At 43.8% G+C, this 20,739-nt stretch overlaps 1 protein-coding gene across 2 annotated transcripts in view; it reads right to left on the bottom strand.

Annotated features, from left to right (window-relative positions):
• LOC138480760 (rho GTPase-activating protein 20-like) overlaps positions 1-20,739 on the bottom strand; it is a 477,633-nt gene that overhangs the window by 278,652 nt on the left and 178,242 nt on the right. The gene's annotated exons all lie outside the window — the stretch shown is intronic.

Here is a 20,739-nt window from a genome sequence, read left to right on the forward strand (position 1 = left end):
CTGGAACAGAATTATGAGCATTTGATTTTATAGTCGATGTCTGGAGGCTTGGCGTTTGCAGGTGTAACCTTGGCACTGGGCTCTCGGCATGCGGGTTGCAACATCATGGCCTTGGCTGCAGGCCCTCGTTAGGGGCTTGTTCTGCATGTCAGCACTTGTGTTTGGTTCTGAGAGGGTTTTCGTTTGCGAGGCCTCGGCCTGGGGACTCTTGCTCGTGGCCTACTCGGGCCTAGTTCGTGGGTGGCGGTACATAATCCATAGTACGGTAGTAGCGGATTGACAAGTCATCATATTTAGCACTAGATATACATGATAGCGTCTCATAGAGATAGGTGGCGAGGAAGCATCAGCAAGCATATACACGATCTCTTCAGGCATCTTGAGTTTCTGCGGTGCTATAGAAGGCCTATGTGAAAAATAAAAACGATGCACGTTCGTGGATGTGACAGTCCTCTACGTTATAACACTGAGTATGTTCTTCGTGTAGATTGGTGTGTGAGTGACCAGTGTGCATGGTGGCACGTGTGCTATTGTCTGTTAGCTATGTCATCATGGCATCTCTAACGATGTGGATACTTGTAGTCATTGTTCTAGTCGAGTTCATCCATGCCACAGATGTCGTCATCAGCCGTGCGGGCTGGTGTTGGTCGTACTGGTGGGCATACTCCTCTTATGTGTAAATTCCTGAACCAGGGTATTTTGTCATCTGGCAGGTAGGCAAATTCGTCTAGTGGAGGGTGTCTGGAATGTGATCCACTAGGCCATGGTCTGGATGAGATTGGGGGGAGGGTATTGTCCCAATCTCCCACTTCACCATGTTCACGTATCATCTGTTTGTGTACAATTTTGTAATTCAGATTCTTGTTAATCAAAATTGCAACCCCATTGTTTTCCCATCAACCTGGCTAGCTAAAACTTCCCCACCCCGGTGTTTTCTAAGCCTATTAAATTCTTGTGAGGTTAAATTGGTTTCCTGAATGCAAGCAAAGGAGGGTTTACATGTGTTCAAGTAATATTTGTTTTTTATCTTTTAATAGGGTTATTGAGCTCCTTGACATTCCAGGCAATGTATTTAAAGTTCATTTGGCAAGACCTTGAGATAAATATATACTAAAACAAGAAACCTGTGTTGTTTACCAAATGAAACAGCACAGAACATTACCGTAGCAGCAGCTATTTCAAAAATATGTCTCTGTAGCATTGCATAATGACATATAGAAACACAACAAAGGAATAATACACTAAGGGTTAGGGAGAAGACAGATCTCTGCAACATGTATGTAAAAACATTACACAGGATTAGTCAACTCTTGAAGGTAACAGCCAGAGAAACATATAAAAAATGCTTGTATACTCGGTAGGAGTTTCCTGTGAAACCCCATAATCAAATTTGCAGACAATTCGAACAGCGAGAAGTAGCACCAAAAAGAACAGGAAGAATAAGTGCATAGCTATCTCCACGCCATCGCAATATACTAAGTCAGAAAACAACAAAAGACATAGGGCCTCGTTATGAGTTTGGTGGTATACGGTAAAAGTTTCAGTAACAGAATTACTGCTACTTTTACCATACTCCTGAATAAGGAGTCACCACTATTTCTGTCGGTAGAATAAACGTCCGGCAGAATTACCACCAACAACTGTCAGAATGAGCGCTGAGGCTAATACCGCAGAGATCCAAAATGGTATTTCTGACATATTTCAAGTTGAAATGCTGCTGAAATATCGCTGAAGGTAGATGGTAATTCCACCAAAAACACAGTGCAGTGGGGCAGGTAAATGCATACAGGTGATGGAAATCAAGACACAGGTGTACCCAGTCCACTTAAGAAGAGTATATTAGGCCCATACCTGACCCTAACACGTTTACCAAAGCCATGCTGCTGCTTGGGAACTGGGACATCCAGCTGCTCCTGCTCCACATTGAGCTGCAGAGGCAGGAACAGCAGCACAAGGCACAGTGTGCAGAGAGGAGGAGGAGACACTGTGCAAGGCGAGCACACATTCCCAGGACAGGCCCTCACCCTTGCCATTAACTGACACACACCAGAATTTACCGGCTGAATAATGAGACAATCAATGAGCCACTCGCCCTTTTCCTTGATGGCATACAGAGCAGGATCAATATCAGAATGGCCCCACCCCTGCTGTCGAAGCATATATCAGTCTTACACTTCCTTGCTACTCGCACCTTCCAGTACACCGTGGGCATGCTGAACAGCATGTCCCAGCCCATATATATTCACATGTGGTTGTGCATGATGCAGTCATGTGCCATGCTTGCTGGGACCTCTCCCTTCCCACCACCCTGGCACAGATAAATGCCACAAAGGCACATTTTGAGGCAGCAGCCTACCTGCCCTATGTAATGGCTGCTCTGGGATGCACCCATGCGGCTTTGAGGGCCACCTGACATCTGAAGAGCTATACCGCAAAAAGAAGCAGTATCACTACATGTATGCCCAGCTCACCTGCAATGCCCTCCATGTCATCACACACTGCTGTGCCGGCATCCTGGATCCCACCCACGATGCCACGGTCCTGCGGAACAAGAGCCACAGAGGCCAGTGGACATAGATACTGGGTAAGTACAAGTGCCCTGTACGTGGCAGCCACCAACCCACAGGACTAGGCCATACAGGACAATACAGTAGTATGTCAGTGATGCATATTGACCCTACAAGTTAGTAATACATACACAGAGTACTACAGGAACCACAATGCATAGGGAACACTTATCTACACATCCAATGTCACAGTTCAACACTTCACAAAGACAATGTAACACTGGCACACAGTGATAACCCGTAATCTGGCAATCATGTATGTGAAACCATAATGGAAGGAAATCAGAAACCACAAACAAGCACACAACTAATCAACCATCAGGGCACATGCACCCTGCAATACCATTCACAGGCCATGAAGTTGAGGACTGCTGGTTGAGAGATGTGTGCATGGTGTAACATGATAATGTATATGCACCCTCATGGCATGTGACACTACATTCAAGAACTATGATGGAAAACCATGTTGTGCAACAATGTGGGAGAAAGCATGAACAGTTTCCATCAACATGCCTTTTGAAAAGGAAACGCATCCACAAAATCCTGTGACTGACACCTGTTGCCTTTGCCCCTGCAGGAGACACTGGATACCAGGTATCATGGCTAATGACACCTGTTCGCAATCCAGGTACGCTACAGAAGATGGCCTACATTGAGGTACACGTCACGACTGGGCTGTGCATGGAGCAGGCCTTTGGCCTGCTGAAGGGTTGTTTTCAGTGTCTACACCAGACTGGAGAGGACTTGATGTACAGGCCAATTATTTCTTACCTGTGCCATGGTGCACAACATCTGCCTCAGATGACATGTCCCCTGCCCCCTGAGGAGAACATGCCGCCACAGAAGACAGCGACTCAATACCTGCACTTGCAATGCTGCCACACAGTGAGCAGGAGGAGGAAAATGATGGCTGTCTGGTGCAGCAAGAACTAATAGACCATTATTTCTGATGACATTGATAATGACATGCTGTTCACCTTTGTACATAGACATGCATTGAATATATCACAATCAGACAAAAAGGAATGCCCTCTCATTGCACAAGAGAATTAGAATGTTTAACCAAGTGTGAAAAATACCATCCCAACACACACCCCTGCTCACCATCCCCTTCCCAACACCCCCAACAGGCCCACCCCCTCCCTCCCCAACACACCATCCCACAAGCCCCCACCTCACCTCCCTAACACACCAGCCCAACACAAACCCACCCGCCCACCTCCCTTGTGACTATGTACAGAAGATTTCATGTAATGTTACTTCCATCACCTCTTGCCCATGGCAGCCGCTCAAGCATTGTTGGTGTCAGGTGGCACAAGGAGCAGCACCTTGGGTGCTGGGAACAGATGCTTCTGTGGTGGTGACAGAGGTGGAGGGCTCAGAATCCTGGTCCCGGATGTGCTACAGTGTCAGTTCCAGGCATGAGTTGAGGGACTCAGCAAAGGCTGACAAACCCTCAGTGTGTTCCCTCATCTTCTGCCCTACTGTGGTTAAGGCAGTGCTGATATGGCAGAAGGGACCGGGAAATCCTATAGCATGATCCCCGGATGCAGTCCCTTATTGCCTGCAGATTCTGCACCTGAGGGCCTGACAATTGTTCCATGGACTCATGGCGCTACTCCATGGCATCCAGCCTCGCCCATATTGCTGCCACAGTGTACTGTGGCACTGGTGGTGTACTCGTGAGGGATGGCCTGAAGCAGTGTGAGTGGAAGCCTGTGACTTCTTCCTCCTCCTCCTCCTCATGTCGAGAGCCATTGCTGGATGTGTCTGCCCCAGACTGGTGCAGCTGATGCACATCCCACACAGGTGATGAGGAGGTGTCATAAGTCAGATGGGTGGGTGCTGGCCAGTGGATGGCATCCTTGGGAATCTCCAGAGGGACTGTCTGTGGTGTGGCTGTGGCTGTGCCTGCGTCGGCATGTGTTGTGACATCTGCATGGCTGGTGGATGGGCCACTGGGCATCAATGTTAGGGTGGTGGTTGTCTCCAAGCTTGTGTAGAGGAGAAGCCAAGTACCTCTACCTGCACCCATCATTGGCAGCCGGAGATTGCAACATGCGCAAGGCCAGTAATGGTACCTATACCGCGAAGAGTCCTTGAAACAAGGTATCCATCGAGAAAACCCTACATGTATTCAGGGAGAAATGAAGTTCTGGAAGAAGTGTGAACGTGAATGGAAGAGAAGACTGGTAACGTCACGTGAAGTCAAAATGAAGCACCCAGAAGAGATGTCAATGAAGAAAGAATGTAGACCTTATAGAATCTGATGATGAAGTAGCAAATAAAGCAACATTTCGGGAGCGAAATAAAGATTGCACGTGTGGAGAAGCACTGAAGAAAATGCAAAACCATTTTACAATTGTACGGACGCAGTAACGCAAGTAGACAAAGTAATCATGAGGCTGACTACGTAGTGAATAGACTGCAGGCGATGCACCAATGTATATATGTAGGAATGTATAGAATCGAGGTGTTCCACAATGCATTTTAGCAAACTTGGACCCCCTGAATGAAAGAGCTGGAGCAGCAGAATAAGAATAGCTGACAGCGAAGGAAGATTCGAAAAGGCTTGCCTGGCCCAGTGTAAAGAGTCGGGGCTGCAGAGCGCCTGGTTATCTACTCGAGAAGATACAATACAATGAGAAGTGAGCTGAGCTCCTGTTTGAGGTGTAATGGAAAAACACTAAAAGTTCCATGTTTTCTGCATATAATAGTATTAAAAGACACGAAGGAGCTCAAAATGTGGTCTCCAGTCACATGGTCAGATGAAAATAGACTTTGGGGCGAGCTACACCGAGACCAGAAGATAAGGCCATGCCTTCACTCCCTTTTATTCTCAGTCACAGAGAGCCTCTGCACGGCCAAGTTCAAAGACAATTAATTGAACGGCAGACCGCAGTAGTGATGATGGATGTTGGGCTAATTGGGTGGGGAGGCATGACCAGGCCAAACCCCCAGCACCTGGAGTACCAGTTTGTGTGCTGCTAGCGTGTGGAATATTCCAGAAGGGTACAAGCGTACCAACCAATTGTAGAGGGACACGTATTAAGGAACCCTATAGTTTGAGAAGCCAATAGCACATTGTGTATTAGTCTGACACGGAAGATCACTTGCAATTGGGGTGGGCTTAGTTGTCCACCTGACTTTAGAAACCCAATCACAACCCTATGCCCCATAGAAGGTATATATCGATGTTTCCCTTAAGCCTATCACATCCCCTAGTAGGTTTTCTTATTTTTGCCACGTAGTATGACGTCACTTATGATGAATTCTTAGTAAAATTGGTCTTTTTTATGAAATGTTTTCGAGAACTCGTTGAGCGAGCTGTGCAATGTCTGTTTATGTCCATTGTATTCCCTGTTTTAAAGACTTGTTATTAAAACAGATCATGTTTGCCAACTTGCTGAGTCAGTCTGTTTATTGATGCATGAGTAAGATCTGCATCCCCATCCATCTCAGATACTTTTACCTCGTCTTAAAGGGCCAACTCGGGTTCATATGGCAAACCTGACACAGTGGTGGTCTCCTCTGGTCTTGCTGCCTCCCTCCTCCTCTTCCTCCCACTGCCCTCCCCTCCGGCGTGTGAAGGGGTGGAGGTGAATGCACTGCCCTCAATGGAGGTGTCCTGGCCAGTGGATGGCCCGGCCTCTGCAGCATCAGTTGACTGTGTACCTGTTGGTTGGATAATGACATGCATGTACGTGGACTAGCAAGACAGTCATGTGACATGTGGTTTGTTCTCCCTGCAGACAATTTGTATGATGGGCATGTCTGGATTCAGGCGAATGAGTACTGCTTCTGCTAGGAGTTAGTGGTGCCTGCTGAGGGCGCACATGGTGCAAGCATGTGCACATTGCCTCTTTGTCTGCCAATGTTGCTTGTTGTTGTGGCAGCACTGGGGTTTCACTTGGCAACATGGACTGTCACAGAAGAAAATGGGTGTTTCTCTTAGTTCCAGGGTTTCACATGCACATTTCCCCTACAGTGTGTGTGTATTACTACACTGTCCCACCTTCCCTGGCACATGCGTGTGGTCACTGTGCCTTTTTACATATTGCCATGTGTTTGCCATTCCCCACCCCTGGGGGGGTGCATTCACATTTGGGTGGGGACTGTTGTACTCACCACTATCCCCTAGGCTTGCTGCTCCTACTTCCGCATTGCTGATCCCAACAATCCCTTCCATTTGTAATATGGAGCTGGCCTTTTCCTCCCACTGTGGTAGGGGGATGGGTTCCACAGTGCCACGTCCTGTGGCTGTGCTCTCCCTCCTCTGCCTGGCAGTGAGGCTGTGAACCCTGGTCTTTAGGTCATTCCCTCACTTCCTACAGTCTTCAGCATCCCGTCTGACAATGCCCACTACCACCAACGTGTCTCTGATGGAGAACCTGATAGCAACCTTTCTCTGGCCAGGGGTTGTGTGCTGCCTGCTGCCTGATAGCTCCTCAGCATGGCAGACTACCTTGTCCACTAAGACCTGGAGCTCTGCCTCTGTAAACTTCTGTTTTTGCAGCTTCATCCTGAGGAGCTTGGACTTTCCCTTCTTCTGTGACATGTTTCCACAAGTATGCTGTCTGGATGGCAACAGGAAATGAGAGCTTCAAAGTGAATTGTACTTATCAAGATGTCCACCGCTGTGCTTCTCGTTCCGGCCCTTACACTTTTCCATTACCACCAGTACTGTGTGCGCGCTCCCGCCAAGTTGTAAAACAACAGTAATTACACCGGACACCACAGCAGTAAAGGTAATTGTGCCAAGGCAGAATTACCACTGTACTACCGCCCAAATCACGATGAGGCCCATAGTTTATCATTGTAGCAAAAAGAAACTCATGTCAAGAAAAATCAAGGTTGATGGCAGAATTCCCACGACGTTGAGGGTATTTGGGAAGTAACCGGTAGAGAGATGTCCATGTCCTCCAATTTATCTGCGCTGACGGAAGATTTTAAGTCTGAGGGATCGCAAAAACCAACGTCTTCCTTTTAAATGTTATTTTAAAACTACTTGTGTGTATAATGCTTAATCTAATGATGCGTTGGCGGAGGACAGATTTATAGGAGAACATTATTTTTGACGCTGTGCACTTTATTACCACACATGATGTGCCCTTTGAATACTGAATTCTGTTGTCTGAAATTTAAGAAAGACCAGCAACCGGTTTTTCAAGAGGAGCACAGGGTCTTCACCTACAATGTCTTTTGGGTGGCCAGAAATATGAATATTATTTCTTCTGCCTCTGTTTTCAACTTCTTCATTTTGTTTTCTAAGGTCAGCGACCGAGTTCTCTAATTTTGTGACTCAAATTCTTCTCTCAACCTCACCAATTCTGGTTTCAAAAAAGGCCCATCTATCGTCCATTTGTTGAAGTTCATTGTTTGTTATTTCCATGAACGGCGTAAGAGCCCCCAGTACTAAGAGAATCCCTGCATTGCAAGATCCAGCCCAACCTGAACGGGATTGGGGAGTCTCACTTTTGGGTCTCTTGAGATTCGGAGAGGCAGTATCTTTAGAGCCAAACTCTTTCAGAGAGTTCTTTTGGGAGGCCATTAGAAAGTTAGCTCTTATGCCAGCCTTTGCAAGCAATTAAGTTCAGAGGAAGCACAAAGTCATCCAGGGACACAAGTCGCCTGATTAATTCTGCCCCCTTAAAGGTGAATTTCATTTCCAAATTTGCTGGGGATTACAAAGTAAATATATCATTTAAATGATTCGTCCATATGAATCAGTGTTAAGAAATCTGAAATATACGTGTTCGCCACACGAAGGAGCTCCGGCTTCAGGAGTAACGCTTGGTAACAGGCCGAGGCAGAAGAGGGCTGCACTGCTAGGCCAGATATTGCATCCTCTCATCATCATTCTAACGAAATGTCCAAAATGACTGTATCCATTCGTACGATGGTACAAAAGACCGAAAAAAGCCTGTACTATTTAGACAAATGGGAAAATACCGAACATTAGGAGCAGGGTTTGTGGGGGTGTTCTCCACTCCCCATGTTCAGCATTTTTGGATTCAGGGGTTGCGGGGGTATCCCCTGCATAGAGGACACCCACTATGTAAAAATAAAGTAAAAAACTAAAATTAAAGTAAAAAGTATAGGTCCCTGCGGTGCCGGTTCCCAAACATGTAAGTAAAGGGAACTGGTGTTGAAGGGAGTCGCGGCACACAACGAGGTGTGCCGCCAAAAGCAAAAGGTAAGAGGGGGAGGGTATTTGTGGGGTATGTTTGGGGAGGCATTTGCTTTGAGTTGTTTGACCATAACGGTCAAGTTAACTACAGTCTTTTCGGCTGCAAACCTTTCAGTTACAGGCAAAAAACCCAAATCGCATTCCTACCAGAGAGAGAGCGCCGGGCGACGTGGCAGGAAGCCGCCTCAGCAGGCACTCCCAACGGCACCTTCTTTGAGCTATTACAGACACAGAAAAATCCTCTCTGCTGACCGCCCCCAGCTACTTGTGTGCGATAGACTGCCTTTTCTCACAAAGCTTGCATGTAAATATGTAATTATATCATTATATAGTCATCAGTAGGCAGGACAGTGGTAGTCAGGCGACCATCAGCTTGGACACCAAGTCACATCCACAGAGTCTACTTTTAACATATATTAGACTCACTTTAAATTGTTTTTATTTTTTGCCTTACTTTTATGTGTCTGTACTTATCAAATTAATAATCTATTATCTGAGTTGCAACATCAGCATATGCATAACATTAGCGGATGGATTTGATTATTTAATTTTTCTCAGCCAATCGAATGCTTAAAATGCAGTCAATAACTACTAGTATTGACCTAATTCTTAAAAGTCTGACTTCTGCACCAGCCTGAAAAGTAGCATACAAAAATGGCCTCCCTCTTACACTGAATGATGTCTACACAACAAAGGTAGGCAGCTTTCCGGAAACCGTTTCCCGTAACATATGTGTGAATTCCACAGATGATCAATGGCAGAGCATGTTTCTACAATATTTAGAGCCTTTGCAAAAGTAACAAACCATGGGAATCTGGCAACAAACATGAAACAACATGCCCTTGTCTTCCTGACATTTTGACAAGTCATCATCACTTGGGATTATTGACCCTATACAAGGTACGGCCTTTAGCTTGTCCTTAGATCCAAACTTAAGGCAGGCAATTATCCTGGGATAATGACCCCTCTCTCTTTTGCCAGTTGTGAATTCCATTCATGAGACTCCATTCTGGTCTTTGTGTTACCAGTCTAGTTAGTGCAAATGTGTGTTACAGTTGTAAACAAACTAAGACAAATGGTGGCAGGTGATTTTGAGGGTAGTGCATTCGTTGTCGATGCTTGCCCCTTTCAACTCTCAGGATCAGCACACAATCTGTGTACATGTACTCAACCCGGCCAAAACAAAACATTCTTTGACTCTATTCCAGAGCATTCCCTGATCCCATTACGTCAAGTGATGGAAGTCAGGTTCCCTCCCTCCCTGTCACTGTGAGAAATATACTTGGGTGCCTGCGCCATGTATCCTTCTGGTGCCAAATCAAGGCAGATGACTCCTTATAAAGAATGGGTCAAGCGCAGTTATGTTTAAATGGTCAGTTCAACCCTTGGCCAGGGCAAAGGCTTGCCAGGCAGATAAAAACAAAGTCCCGACAGTTCTCTAGCGCTGCGGGATAAATTAGAAAGTCGATGTGTGAGGCGAGAATACTAATAAGCTCAGGCTCTTAAATAGTGCTGACCGATTCATGTACTTTTAAGCAATATTATAATAGCAGATATTGCTCAATTGTAAGGCACTCAATGAACCTAATTCACAGAAGCATTTTATAATGGCAAAACCTCATTGGAAAAAGCTCTTTGAATCAGGGTAACAACTGTGGTAGCGTTGAAGGGCTCATTCCCACTATTTCTCCTTGCTAAGTGCAGGCACGCCTGATGTAAGGCGTGTGTGTTTGTTGACAAGTCTGGGTTTATGGGAGCATTGCAATGTTTTCAGGCATGCCTAACGTAAGGCGTGTGTTTGTTAGCAAGTCTGGGTTTGTGGGAGCATTGCAATGTTTTCAGGCATGCCTGATGTAAGGCGTGTGTTTGTTAGCAAGTCTGGGTTTATGGGAGCATTGCAATGTTTTCAAGCATGCCTGATGTAAGGCGTGTGTGTTTGTTGACAATCCCGGGTTTATGGTTGCATTGCAATGTTTTCAGGCGTTCCTGATGTAAGGCGTCTGTTTGTTGGCAAGTCTGGGTTTGTGGGAGCATTGCAATGTTTTCAGACATGCCTGATGTAAGGCGTGTGTGTATGTTGACAAGTCTGGGTTTGCGGGAGCATTGCAATGTTTTCAGTCATGCCTGATGTAAGGCGTGTGTTTGTTGGCAAGTCTGGGTTTGTGGGAGCATTGCAATGTTTTCAGACATGCCTGATGTAAGGCGTGTGTGTTTGTTGACAAGCATGGGTTTATAGGAGCATTGCAATGTTTTCTCTCTTGGCCCACATATTACAACCTCTATTTTTCTTGTACCCTCAGCATAACGGAGCAACCGAATGTACCAGCCGGAATCAGATTCGCTTGTTTATGTTTATGTTTATTTACTTATATTGCGCCAGAGCCCGCGGGCATCAGGGCGCAAACAGAGAACAAAACAAACAGACAGTACTATCACATTGTACTCAGACAAACAGCTTCCAATCAAATGGGCTGCACGCCTGGCCAAATGTCAAAGCGTCTGATTTCAATGATGTATGGTGTATGTATGGTGTATGTATGATTACATGCTAATGGACTGAGAGGGACATTTGAGTATATATCTCGGTTGTCCCTTTAAATCTTCCATGTTCTTAGATAATGGATGGAATACTTTAAGGGAGAAACAGCAATTGATGATGTGAAGGTACCGAAAAGATATAGGTTAGGTAGGCCTCAATGAAAAATAAAATGAGTCTCTGGAATGATTGGTGTCGGTGGTTTTCAAAGTGGTTATTGGTATGATGGGCAAATGTGGCAGCAAGAAAAAGCAACTTGATTTGTTTCTTTGTTATTTTGGTTTTACGAAAAGTTAATTCATGCCAAGTGGGTATCTATTGTAGGACCTAGTGAGATGTACATTTAGATTTCATGACAAAGGGTGGTACTGCAGGCTGAAGGTTTGAAAGGTTTGGTATATTCTGTGTTCATCATAGAAAAACAAGGTAAAGCGTTGGACCATTTGGATAATCATGGGCCTGTTGTCTGAAGTGCAACCGATGTTAGCATGCATTTGATCTATGCCTCCTCTAGTGGCAAACAATAGAGTAGACTAATCTTGCAGCCTGCACAATATTAGCCTCAAACAACGATCTGCAACCGTTGGCTCTAAATATATGTTGGACTACAGCTCCCATCAGCCCTTGCCAGCATAGTCAATGGTGATGTATCATGGGAGTTGTAGTCATGGGTGTACTTTTGGGGGGGGGGAGAAAGGTGTTGGCCCCCTCTAACATTCGTGGAACACCATGTTCTCCTCTTCATTTGGCAGGAGCCCCTACCCTTCAGATTTCATGCCCCCCCCAACATATTCAGCAAAGTTACTCCACTGGTTGTAGTATTTGGAGAGCTACAGGTTTCAGGCCCCTAGCATTGCATGCTTAAAGATATCGGGCCTAATTCACAGAAGCGTTTTATAATGGCGCAATCCCATTGAAAAACGCCCCGTGAATGAGGGCCTTAATGTTTATAAGAGCCACTGCGGCACATCAACTCGGATTGTGTTGCTCAGCACCTCTCTTATTCCCCAATTGACAATATGACAACGAGTGACTTGGAATTCCTATGTACATCAGCATTTGAACTGTAAAATGACTAAAACTGTAGGAGTGTTGAAAAGTACAAGAAATCAAGCTCGTTTTGCTGCACATGCATCAAAATATTAAAAGGCAAACAAGGCAGCTTCTGAATCTTGTCTTCCATGAAATGTGGCAGGGACAGTTTATTGTAATCTTTCAAGAGTATCCAGTGCAAAGAATTGTCACAGTCTGTGCAGTTATTCATGTCTTACTATTATAGGAAAACAATCATTGGCAAAGGCAAAATGGGTGTCTTGGTTGCAGACATGGTATAGGCAATTTCCTGGTACTGCTATCACAGTACTAGATGGGCATAAGTAGACAAGAGCTGGTGAAATGGTGTTAGTACCTGGACATGTTACGCAGTGCCAGGGAAATGTCATTATTATGCCTATATAAGAAGCACAACTGTCAGGACTTTCAAGACTTGTTTCTAATAGTGCAAGAAACAGATGCAAAAACGCAAATGTGAGAAACAATTGGCTGAAGGCATGTGTATTACGTCAGTTGCCATTCAATTAATTGTTATAGTTCTGATCAGACATAATTGTCCTACATCATAAATTCACTGTACACTGTCATAACAAATAATACATATACATCATAGATGTTATAATCAACAAACACGTATTCAATCAATTCATTCATCACCATAAACAATCTAAGCCAACACATTTGATTAAAAAAAACTCCACAGCGTGGTGACGTCCTAATGGTGCGCCTTCTTGCATAAGCGTTAGAAACAGACGCTTCTTTTAACTTATTTCCTTTATGCACAGGACTAAACCATTAGATGCCCCTTGTTCATTAGTTAGTCCATGTGCCAGTTCATTGCCTATGGTGTATCTCCTAAACCATAGGAGCCTCACATTTCACAGATAGATACTGGGGGTCATTACGAGTTTGGAGGCAGCCATGGTGCTATTAGCTGCCTCCAAACCATCGTCCGGGTCTGGTGTCTCTGAATGGGGACTTACCGGGTCATTCTAACCTTGGAGGACCCAATAAATCCCCATTCAGAAAACCATTCCCCATTCCCATTTGAGCCCCCATAGGGCTTAATGGGAATGGGGAAGGAGCTAATAACGGCCCCGCAAATAGCGGGCCAGTTATTAGCTCCAGGGTCCCTTTTCGGGTCCCGCTAAGTATGGCTGGTCAGACCAGCCGTTCCTGGTGGGACCTGCTAAAGGACCTCGGAATATGGCGGTAGGGGGTTAACGGTATCGGCATCCTTACCGGTGCCATTAACCCCCTACCGTCATACTCGGAATGAGGCCCATTGTATCCGCAATCCACCTGTAGAATGTATGATAACTAGGCATTTGCAAACAATGTACAAGTTAATCAACCTCATGTTTTATCAGGTGCCTAGAAACAGCTCCAGTGCTCTCACATGATTTCACTATCTACTGCGTTTCTCTCCCGGTCAGAACGCACTTCCAGGTCAGTGAAAAAGAAAATTAGATTACCCAGTGACTGACCTACATAATCCTCTAACACCGTAGCTTCTTCTCATGTAAAGCATACAGATGTCTATGTCTTACTTGTGTCACATCGTTCCTCGCTTCACACCAAAAGGTTATTTACGTGAATCCATGTTTTTCCTAGGAATCGGAAGCCAAGAGCAACGTAACTCTTTGTGAGGTCGCCACTTTTAATATCCGCACCATAGGGTTCCATATTCGAGCCACGCTTGGCCTAAGTATCAGCTGCAGGGTCTCGCATTGCGAGCAGCCCTGTTTTAAATGGCTCTTAACATCTGAGCCCAGGGCATGCTGTGGATCACCTGATTGTTGTATATGTTGTCGATGTTCTAGACATTGACTGGTTCTGTACTCAGTATGCATGTGCACACAAGGTTCGATCATACAGCTATTATCTGGATGCCAAGTGTAATCATTATTTCTGGTTTGGAATATTAATGTCTGTGTTTTTCTATGTAAACGTGCTTTGTCTGCTACAGCATCCTTTCCACTTTTTACATGATATAGCACCGTCCATCTCAGTTCCTCTGCTTTATGCTGTTTATCTATAAAGTTCTCAACCAGAGGTGCCATCAGGAATCTATTCCTAATTCAGCTTTTACGTCCCGGGATTTTTAACCTGACTTTTTTTTTTTTTTTTGGCTACGTACAACATGTCGCATGGACACCCGCTCATAGACCACCGTGTTTGATTTTCAATTGGTAAACCCTGTTTTTTTACCATGGTTTTGATAAAACCATATCCAATTCTGTACTTCTCACAGTTTGTGCACAGCATTTGCATTGGCTGCAGGGAGCAAGAGCACTCAATCGTTTGGTTCCCCATATATTAGACAATTTGATTTGGTTCCTCTTTTTAAAACTAACATTGTTCCTCATGATCTGCTCTTTTAGATTTTTGCTTCTTTTCTATGCAAATAAGGGCTTCTGAAGGCGAGCTTTCCCAACTTCCAATATTTTCCAATATTTCAGGAGTATTTGTTGATGCCGTTTGACAGATTAGAAAAAGTACTAACAAATACATCTTTTTGGAGTCTTTATTCTTCCTCCTTTGCTCTAAAAAAGCATTTGTGTCATTATGTTTTCCCTTTTTTAATGCTCTGTTTACTAGGGTTCTTGTATACCCTCTCAGTACTAGTCTGTCTACCAATGATTTTGCGTCTTTTAAAAACACTTCTTTATGGGAACTGTTTTTCTTCAATCTTCAACATTGCCTGAATCGAAGATCGTCCCTAGTATGTTTTTCGATGAAGCTAGTGTAGCAGATGAATGAGTTTTTGTCTGTTGGTTTGTAAAAGGGCTACACATCCAAGACACTCTCATTGCTATTTAACTGGATAATGACATCCTCCTTTCATTCCCAGATTAATAGCACGTCATCAATATACTGCATACAGACCCTAATGTTATTTTTGTGTGGGTTGTTATCGGTGTACATTTTAGATTCTTCTAGAGGTTCTACCTAGTGATTTGCCACACTAGGTGCCACTGTAGCTCCCATCGCCATACCGTGGATGTGCCAATAGAACATATTCAGAAATACAAAGTAGTTCTCTGTACGAGTCATTTCAATGCACCATAAAATGAATGAATTTGGTATACCCTGGTTTGTTCATTTAGAATGCAATTCATTTTTCTAGCATAGACAGTGCTGCTGTTTGTGGAATCATGGAATATCGAGCCCGATTAGCAATTCCTCATTGGGGTCAAAGTCACTACCCTCGATTAGACTTTTTCAAATCTGTCAGACAACATCAAAAACATACTCCTGGAAAATTAGAAACTAATGGAAGGTGGGAAAACTCTGCTTGCGAAGCCCATATTTGCATACAAAAGAAGCACAAATCTGAAAGATCAGATCATGATGAACGATATTGGTAGAGATTACAAGTTGATTAGAAACACAGTAGACAGTGAAGTCAAGTGAGTGCCCTGGAATTGTTTCTAGGCACCCAATAACAACTTAGGTTGTTTAACTTGTACATTATTAGTAATGGTACATGTGTTATACTCTCTATGTGTGGATAGTGGCTATCTATATGAGAAACCTAAGGTTCCAATGGGGTAGGAGATTTGCTATGGACAATACATTTGCTAATGGAGTAACTAATGAACAATGGGCTTGAAATGGGACAGTCCTGTGGATGAAAAAAAAGAAGTTAAAAGAAAGGTCTATATCTAATGCTTATGCCAGGTGTAAGAGCAGGATGGTATGACATTAGGTAGTCACCAAAATTAAATTACATAAAAAGGATGCCATTATAATGTAAGACTAGGAAAATTGTGTTCCCAGCAGTAGACCCCCAAGGAAGTTCCCTTTATGTGAATGGTATATATGGGAACAATACATGTTGGGTGTGTTATATAATTGTTATTTTTTATCAGGACCATTAATTGGTAATTGACAACTGGCGAATAACAGCATACTCTGTCAAGGTACTTGCCATGCACAGAATGTATAGGTCTTTGAGCGTGTTGTGGAGTTTTTTAATCAAATGTGTTGGTTTAGATTTGTATGGGGATGAATAAAGTGATTGATTATGTTTCGAGAAAGATACCATTTATGATGTATATTTGTTCATTGTTATGAAAATGTATAATGATACAACAAGCCAGTGTGCACGATTATGACAACAGCCAAACCACACTTGAAACACACAAACACACACCCAACATAACACTAGTAATTAACCAAGGCATTGAGTCTTACCCTTATGGATACAAGCCAGGTCACACAACCAACTCACGTGCAAGAAAACAAACACAGACGCCGGTTTCTCCTGGTTTGGAACCGATCCTATCATTGTACCCCCAATAACACACTCCAGCCTCTTTCTTGCAGAGCCAAATAGGCGACTGGAGACTGCCCCACTGGTGACAACAGGCATGATATAAGACCACATAACATAACATGACAATGTATGATGTACAACAGTTATGTTGCACCAATTAAGAAAAGAGTAGGGGTAGTGCCAATTGGAGGCAGTGTATTGTGGCACCCGCAATTGTACTTATTGATCAATCAATGTATATATACTGTGGTTGTTGTAACTTGTACACAAAATGTAGGTATACAAACGGTTTAATACACATATATATTTATACATGCCAGTCCACATTGTAGATTCTAAGAATTGGGTCTTGTAATTATAAAGTAGAAGGGAGGGGCTATTGGGCCTAGCATGGTGATGGGTGGGTAAATAGCCAACTAACACCCACACGCTCTGTGTACCTGCTCAAATGCATTTCTCTCCTGCCTTTACCTCCATGGCCAATTGTTTCGATTAATAGGGAGTGCTTACTCCGCCATCTAATAGTTACAACGAAAATGGAATACCTATTATAAAGTGTCTCTGGCCTAGGATTTTGGCCTTTTAATTGTGACTCCCATGTCCAGTGTCCTCCCTATGGAAAAGTGGGAATCTTCTCAAGTGAGAAGATATCTGAAAGAGGACCCAGGAATATTAAACAAAATGTGAGGCCCTCAACTTCAAACCTCCACTATGCCACTGACGCTCCAGGACATATACTTACTAGGACACTTCTGAACATTATTGGTCCCTGTTATGCAATCCTGCTCTCTTTTGTGGATTGGACTGATATATACCAAAACCTCTAAAACAATCCCAATAACTATGTCCTCCAAATCAGATTCCTCAATTACATTAAACACATTTCAAGCTCAATGCCACCAAGATAAAATTAATATTTCCTCACCACAGCCTCGAAAAAAAACTTTTAGATTCAACCCAGGTGTGTCCATCAGCCAGATCGAATGGCCAACCCCAACAATTCTGCCAACTGCTATCCCATCTATCTTCTCTCTCATTACTCTAAAATACTATCAGCCGCATTACGAGTTCAGCAGTGTGGTAACAAAAAAAAGAAGTGGCAGTAATTCCGTTAGCACCAATTATTTGGCAGTAGAGGAATTGCCACAATTTTAACCGCACCACCAAATTCTGAGTTTAGAGGAAAACTGGAATATTCCCACGCAGCAGGGTAAATCCTCCCTTTTTCCTCCACAGATGGCCAGATTCATTGGACAGACCAATCGCTCACTGTAAAGCCACCATCCCGGTGGAAACCTTTGTACTGTAGAAATGGTGAATTGCACTGCCTTGCCTGTGCTCATAATCCCACGGTAAACCCAAAGCGTCCAAGTGGCTGGAACTGGAAATGACCACCCCTCTTTGACTGAGATATCACCCAGCAACTGAAGGCCCCTTGGCATTCCACATCAACCACAAAATCAGACCCCAAACCATGGCAAACAATCAACATTTGAGCCTTGGTCTAACAAAGAACACCCTTCCAGTTCCCTTCCACCACAGTGCATTCACGCCACATTGTTACTTTTGTTCCAGGTTGTCCGATAGAATACCAGAAGTTCAGTTATGCTGCGCCATGTACTATAGCTTCCCCCAAGTTCACATGCGGCACTCTCAAAATTAGCACACCAAGTTGTGACCTGCTAACCCTACCCACAAAATGTATTCAAACACACCAAACGCAAACCAAATAACCCTCTCGCACACAGAGTATTAATGGCACACAATAGAGCAGTACAGCGCAGCCCATGCATTCTAGTACTCAGATGACACAAGACTCCCTCACTTGGGACAAAAGCCTCAAAGTTCTTGACACCAAACAATAGAAACTTGCCAATAGTATTTGCCTCCAAACTTGACCTTTGCAGTTGCATATACCTTGATGTAGCTCCCCACGACAAGAGGCGAGCTTTCCTAAGTATATATTCTATGTACCTACTATGTCCTTCATATGTAACTTAATGTAGCTCCCCGTAACAAGAGGCAAGCTTTCCTAAGTATATATTCTATGTACCTATTATGTCCTTCATATGTACCTTGATGTAGCTCCCAGCGACAAGGGGCGAGCTTTCCAAAGTATATATTCTATGTACCTACTATGTCCTTCATATGTACCTTGATGTAGCTCCCCGCGACAAGAGGCGAGCTTTCCTAAGTATATATTCTATGTACCTACTATGTCCTTCATATGTACCTTGATGTAGCTCCCCGCGACAAGAGGGGAGCTTTCCTAAGTATATATTCTATGTACCTACTATGTCCTTCATATGTACCTTGATATAGCTCCTCACGGCAAGAGGCAAGCTTTCCTAACAATATATTCTATGTACCTACTATGTCCTTCATATGTACCTTGATGTAGCTATACATTCTATGTACCTCCTTCATATGTACCTTGATGTAGCTCCCCACAACAAGAGGCAAGCTTTCCTAAGTATATATTCTATGTACCTACTATGTCCTTCATATGTACCTTGATGTAGCTCCCCGCGACAAGAGGCGAGCTTTCCTAAGTATATATTCTATGTACCTATTATGTCCTTCATATGTACCTTGATGTACCTTGTTGTAGCTCCCCACAACAAGAGGCAAGCTTTCCTAAGTATATATTCTATGTACCTACTATGTCCTTCATATATACCTTGATGTAGCTATACATTCTATGTACCTCCTTCATATGTACAATCCCAATCTCATATATACCTTGATGTAGCTCCCCACAACAAGAGGCAAGCTTTCCTAAGTATATATTCTATGTACCTACTATGTCCTTCATATGTACCTTGATGTAGCTCCCCGCGACAAGAGGCGAGCTTTCCTAAGTATATATTCTATGTACCTATTATGTCCTTCATATGTACCTTGATGTACCTTGATGTAGCTCCCCACAACAAGAGGCAAGCTTTCCTAAGTATATATTCTATGTACCTACTATGTCCTTCATATATACCTTGATGTAGCTCCCCGCGACAAGAGGCGAGTTTTCCTAAGTATATATTCTATGTACCTACTATGTCCTTCATACGTACCTTGATGTAGCTCCCCGGGACAAGAGGCGAGCTTTCCTAAGTATATATTCTATGTACCTACTATGTCCTTCATACGTATCTTGATGTAGCTCCCCGCGACAAGAGGCGAGCTTTCCTAAGTATATATTCTATGTACCTACTATGTCCTTCATACGTACCTTGATGTAGCTCCCCGCGACAAGAGGCAAGCTTTCCTAAGTATATATTCTATGTACCTACTATCTCCTTCATATGTATCTTGATGTAGCTCCCCGCGACAAGAGGCGAGCTTTCCTAAGTATATATTCTATGTACCTACTATGTCCTTCATATGTACCTTGATGTAGCTCCCCGCGACAAGAGGCGAGCTTTCCTAAGTATATATTCTATGTACCTACTATGTCCTTCATATGTACCTTGATGTAGCTCCCCGCGACAAGAGGCGAGCTTTCCTAAGTATGAATTTATTTGCGCTATCCAGGCCCAATGCATGCCTGATATGTAATTAGTGTACCCTGTCTACCTATGCACTTACTGTAACCATATTCTTAATGTAAAGTGCCTAGATGCCTCTGGGCTTTGTGTGCTATATAAATAATAAACTAAACTAAATTAAAACACCCATTGCTGAGGGCACTTCCCTTCTGCCCGCATCTACACAAGAGCAACACTATCTTGCTTTTGCCCTAACCAGCACCTAACTAAATGTGCCCCTTTCAGATCCCTCATAGTGCCTGGAGACCAAAAACATGTCAGCGGTGTGTGCTACACATTCTGATATAACATTATGCCACGCCCCCTACCCCCAGCCCCGGAAGTAACTTCAAGATTCATTCAAAATGTCCAGTCCGTTTTTTTCGTTTGCTAAGTTTCACGTGGATTCGCTGAATGTTGCCAAAATTATAAGAAACTGAAAGAGTTCTTCTTATGGTGAGCTGGTAAAACACGACATTTGAGTCAAGTCACACATGGTACAGTGCCAACCAGTGTCCATCACTGGATGTTCAGCTCCAGTTCAGGGCTTCGTGAGCAACGCATTGTGGGTATGCAAATGAGCCGAAAAG

The sequence above is a fragment of the Ambystoma mexicanum genome, chromosome 5p, assembly GCF_040938575.1.
Source record: "Ambystoma mexicanum isolate Mex_15411 chromosome 5p, UKY_AmexF1_1, whole genome shotgun sequence".
Taxonomy (NCBI): domain Eukaryota; kingdom Metazoa; phylum Chordata; class Amphibia; order Caudata; family Ambystomatidae; genus Ambystoma; species Ambystoma mexicanum.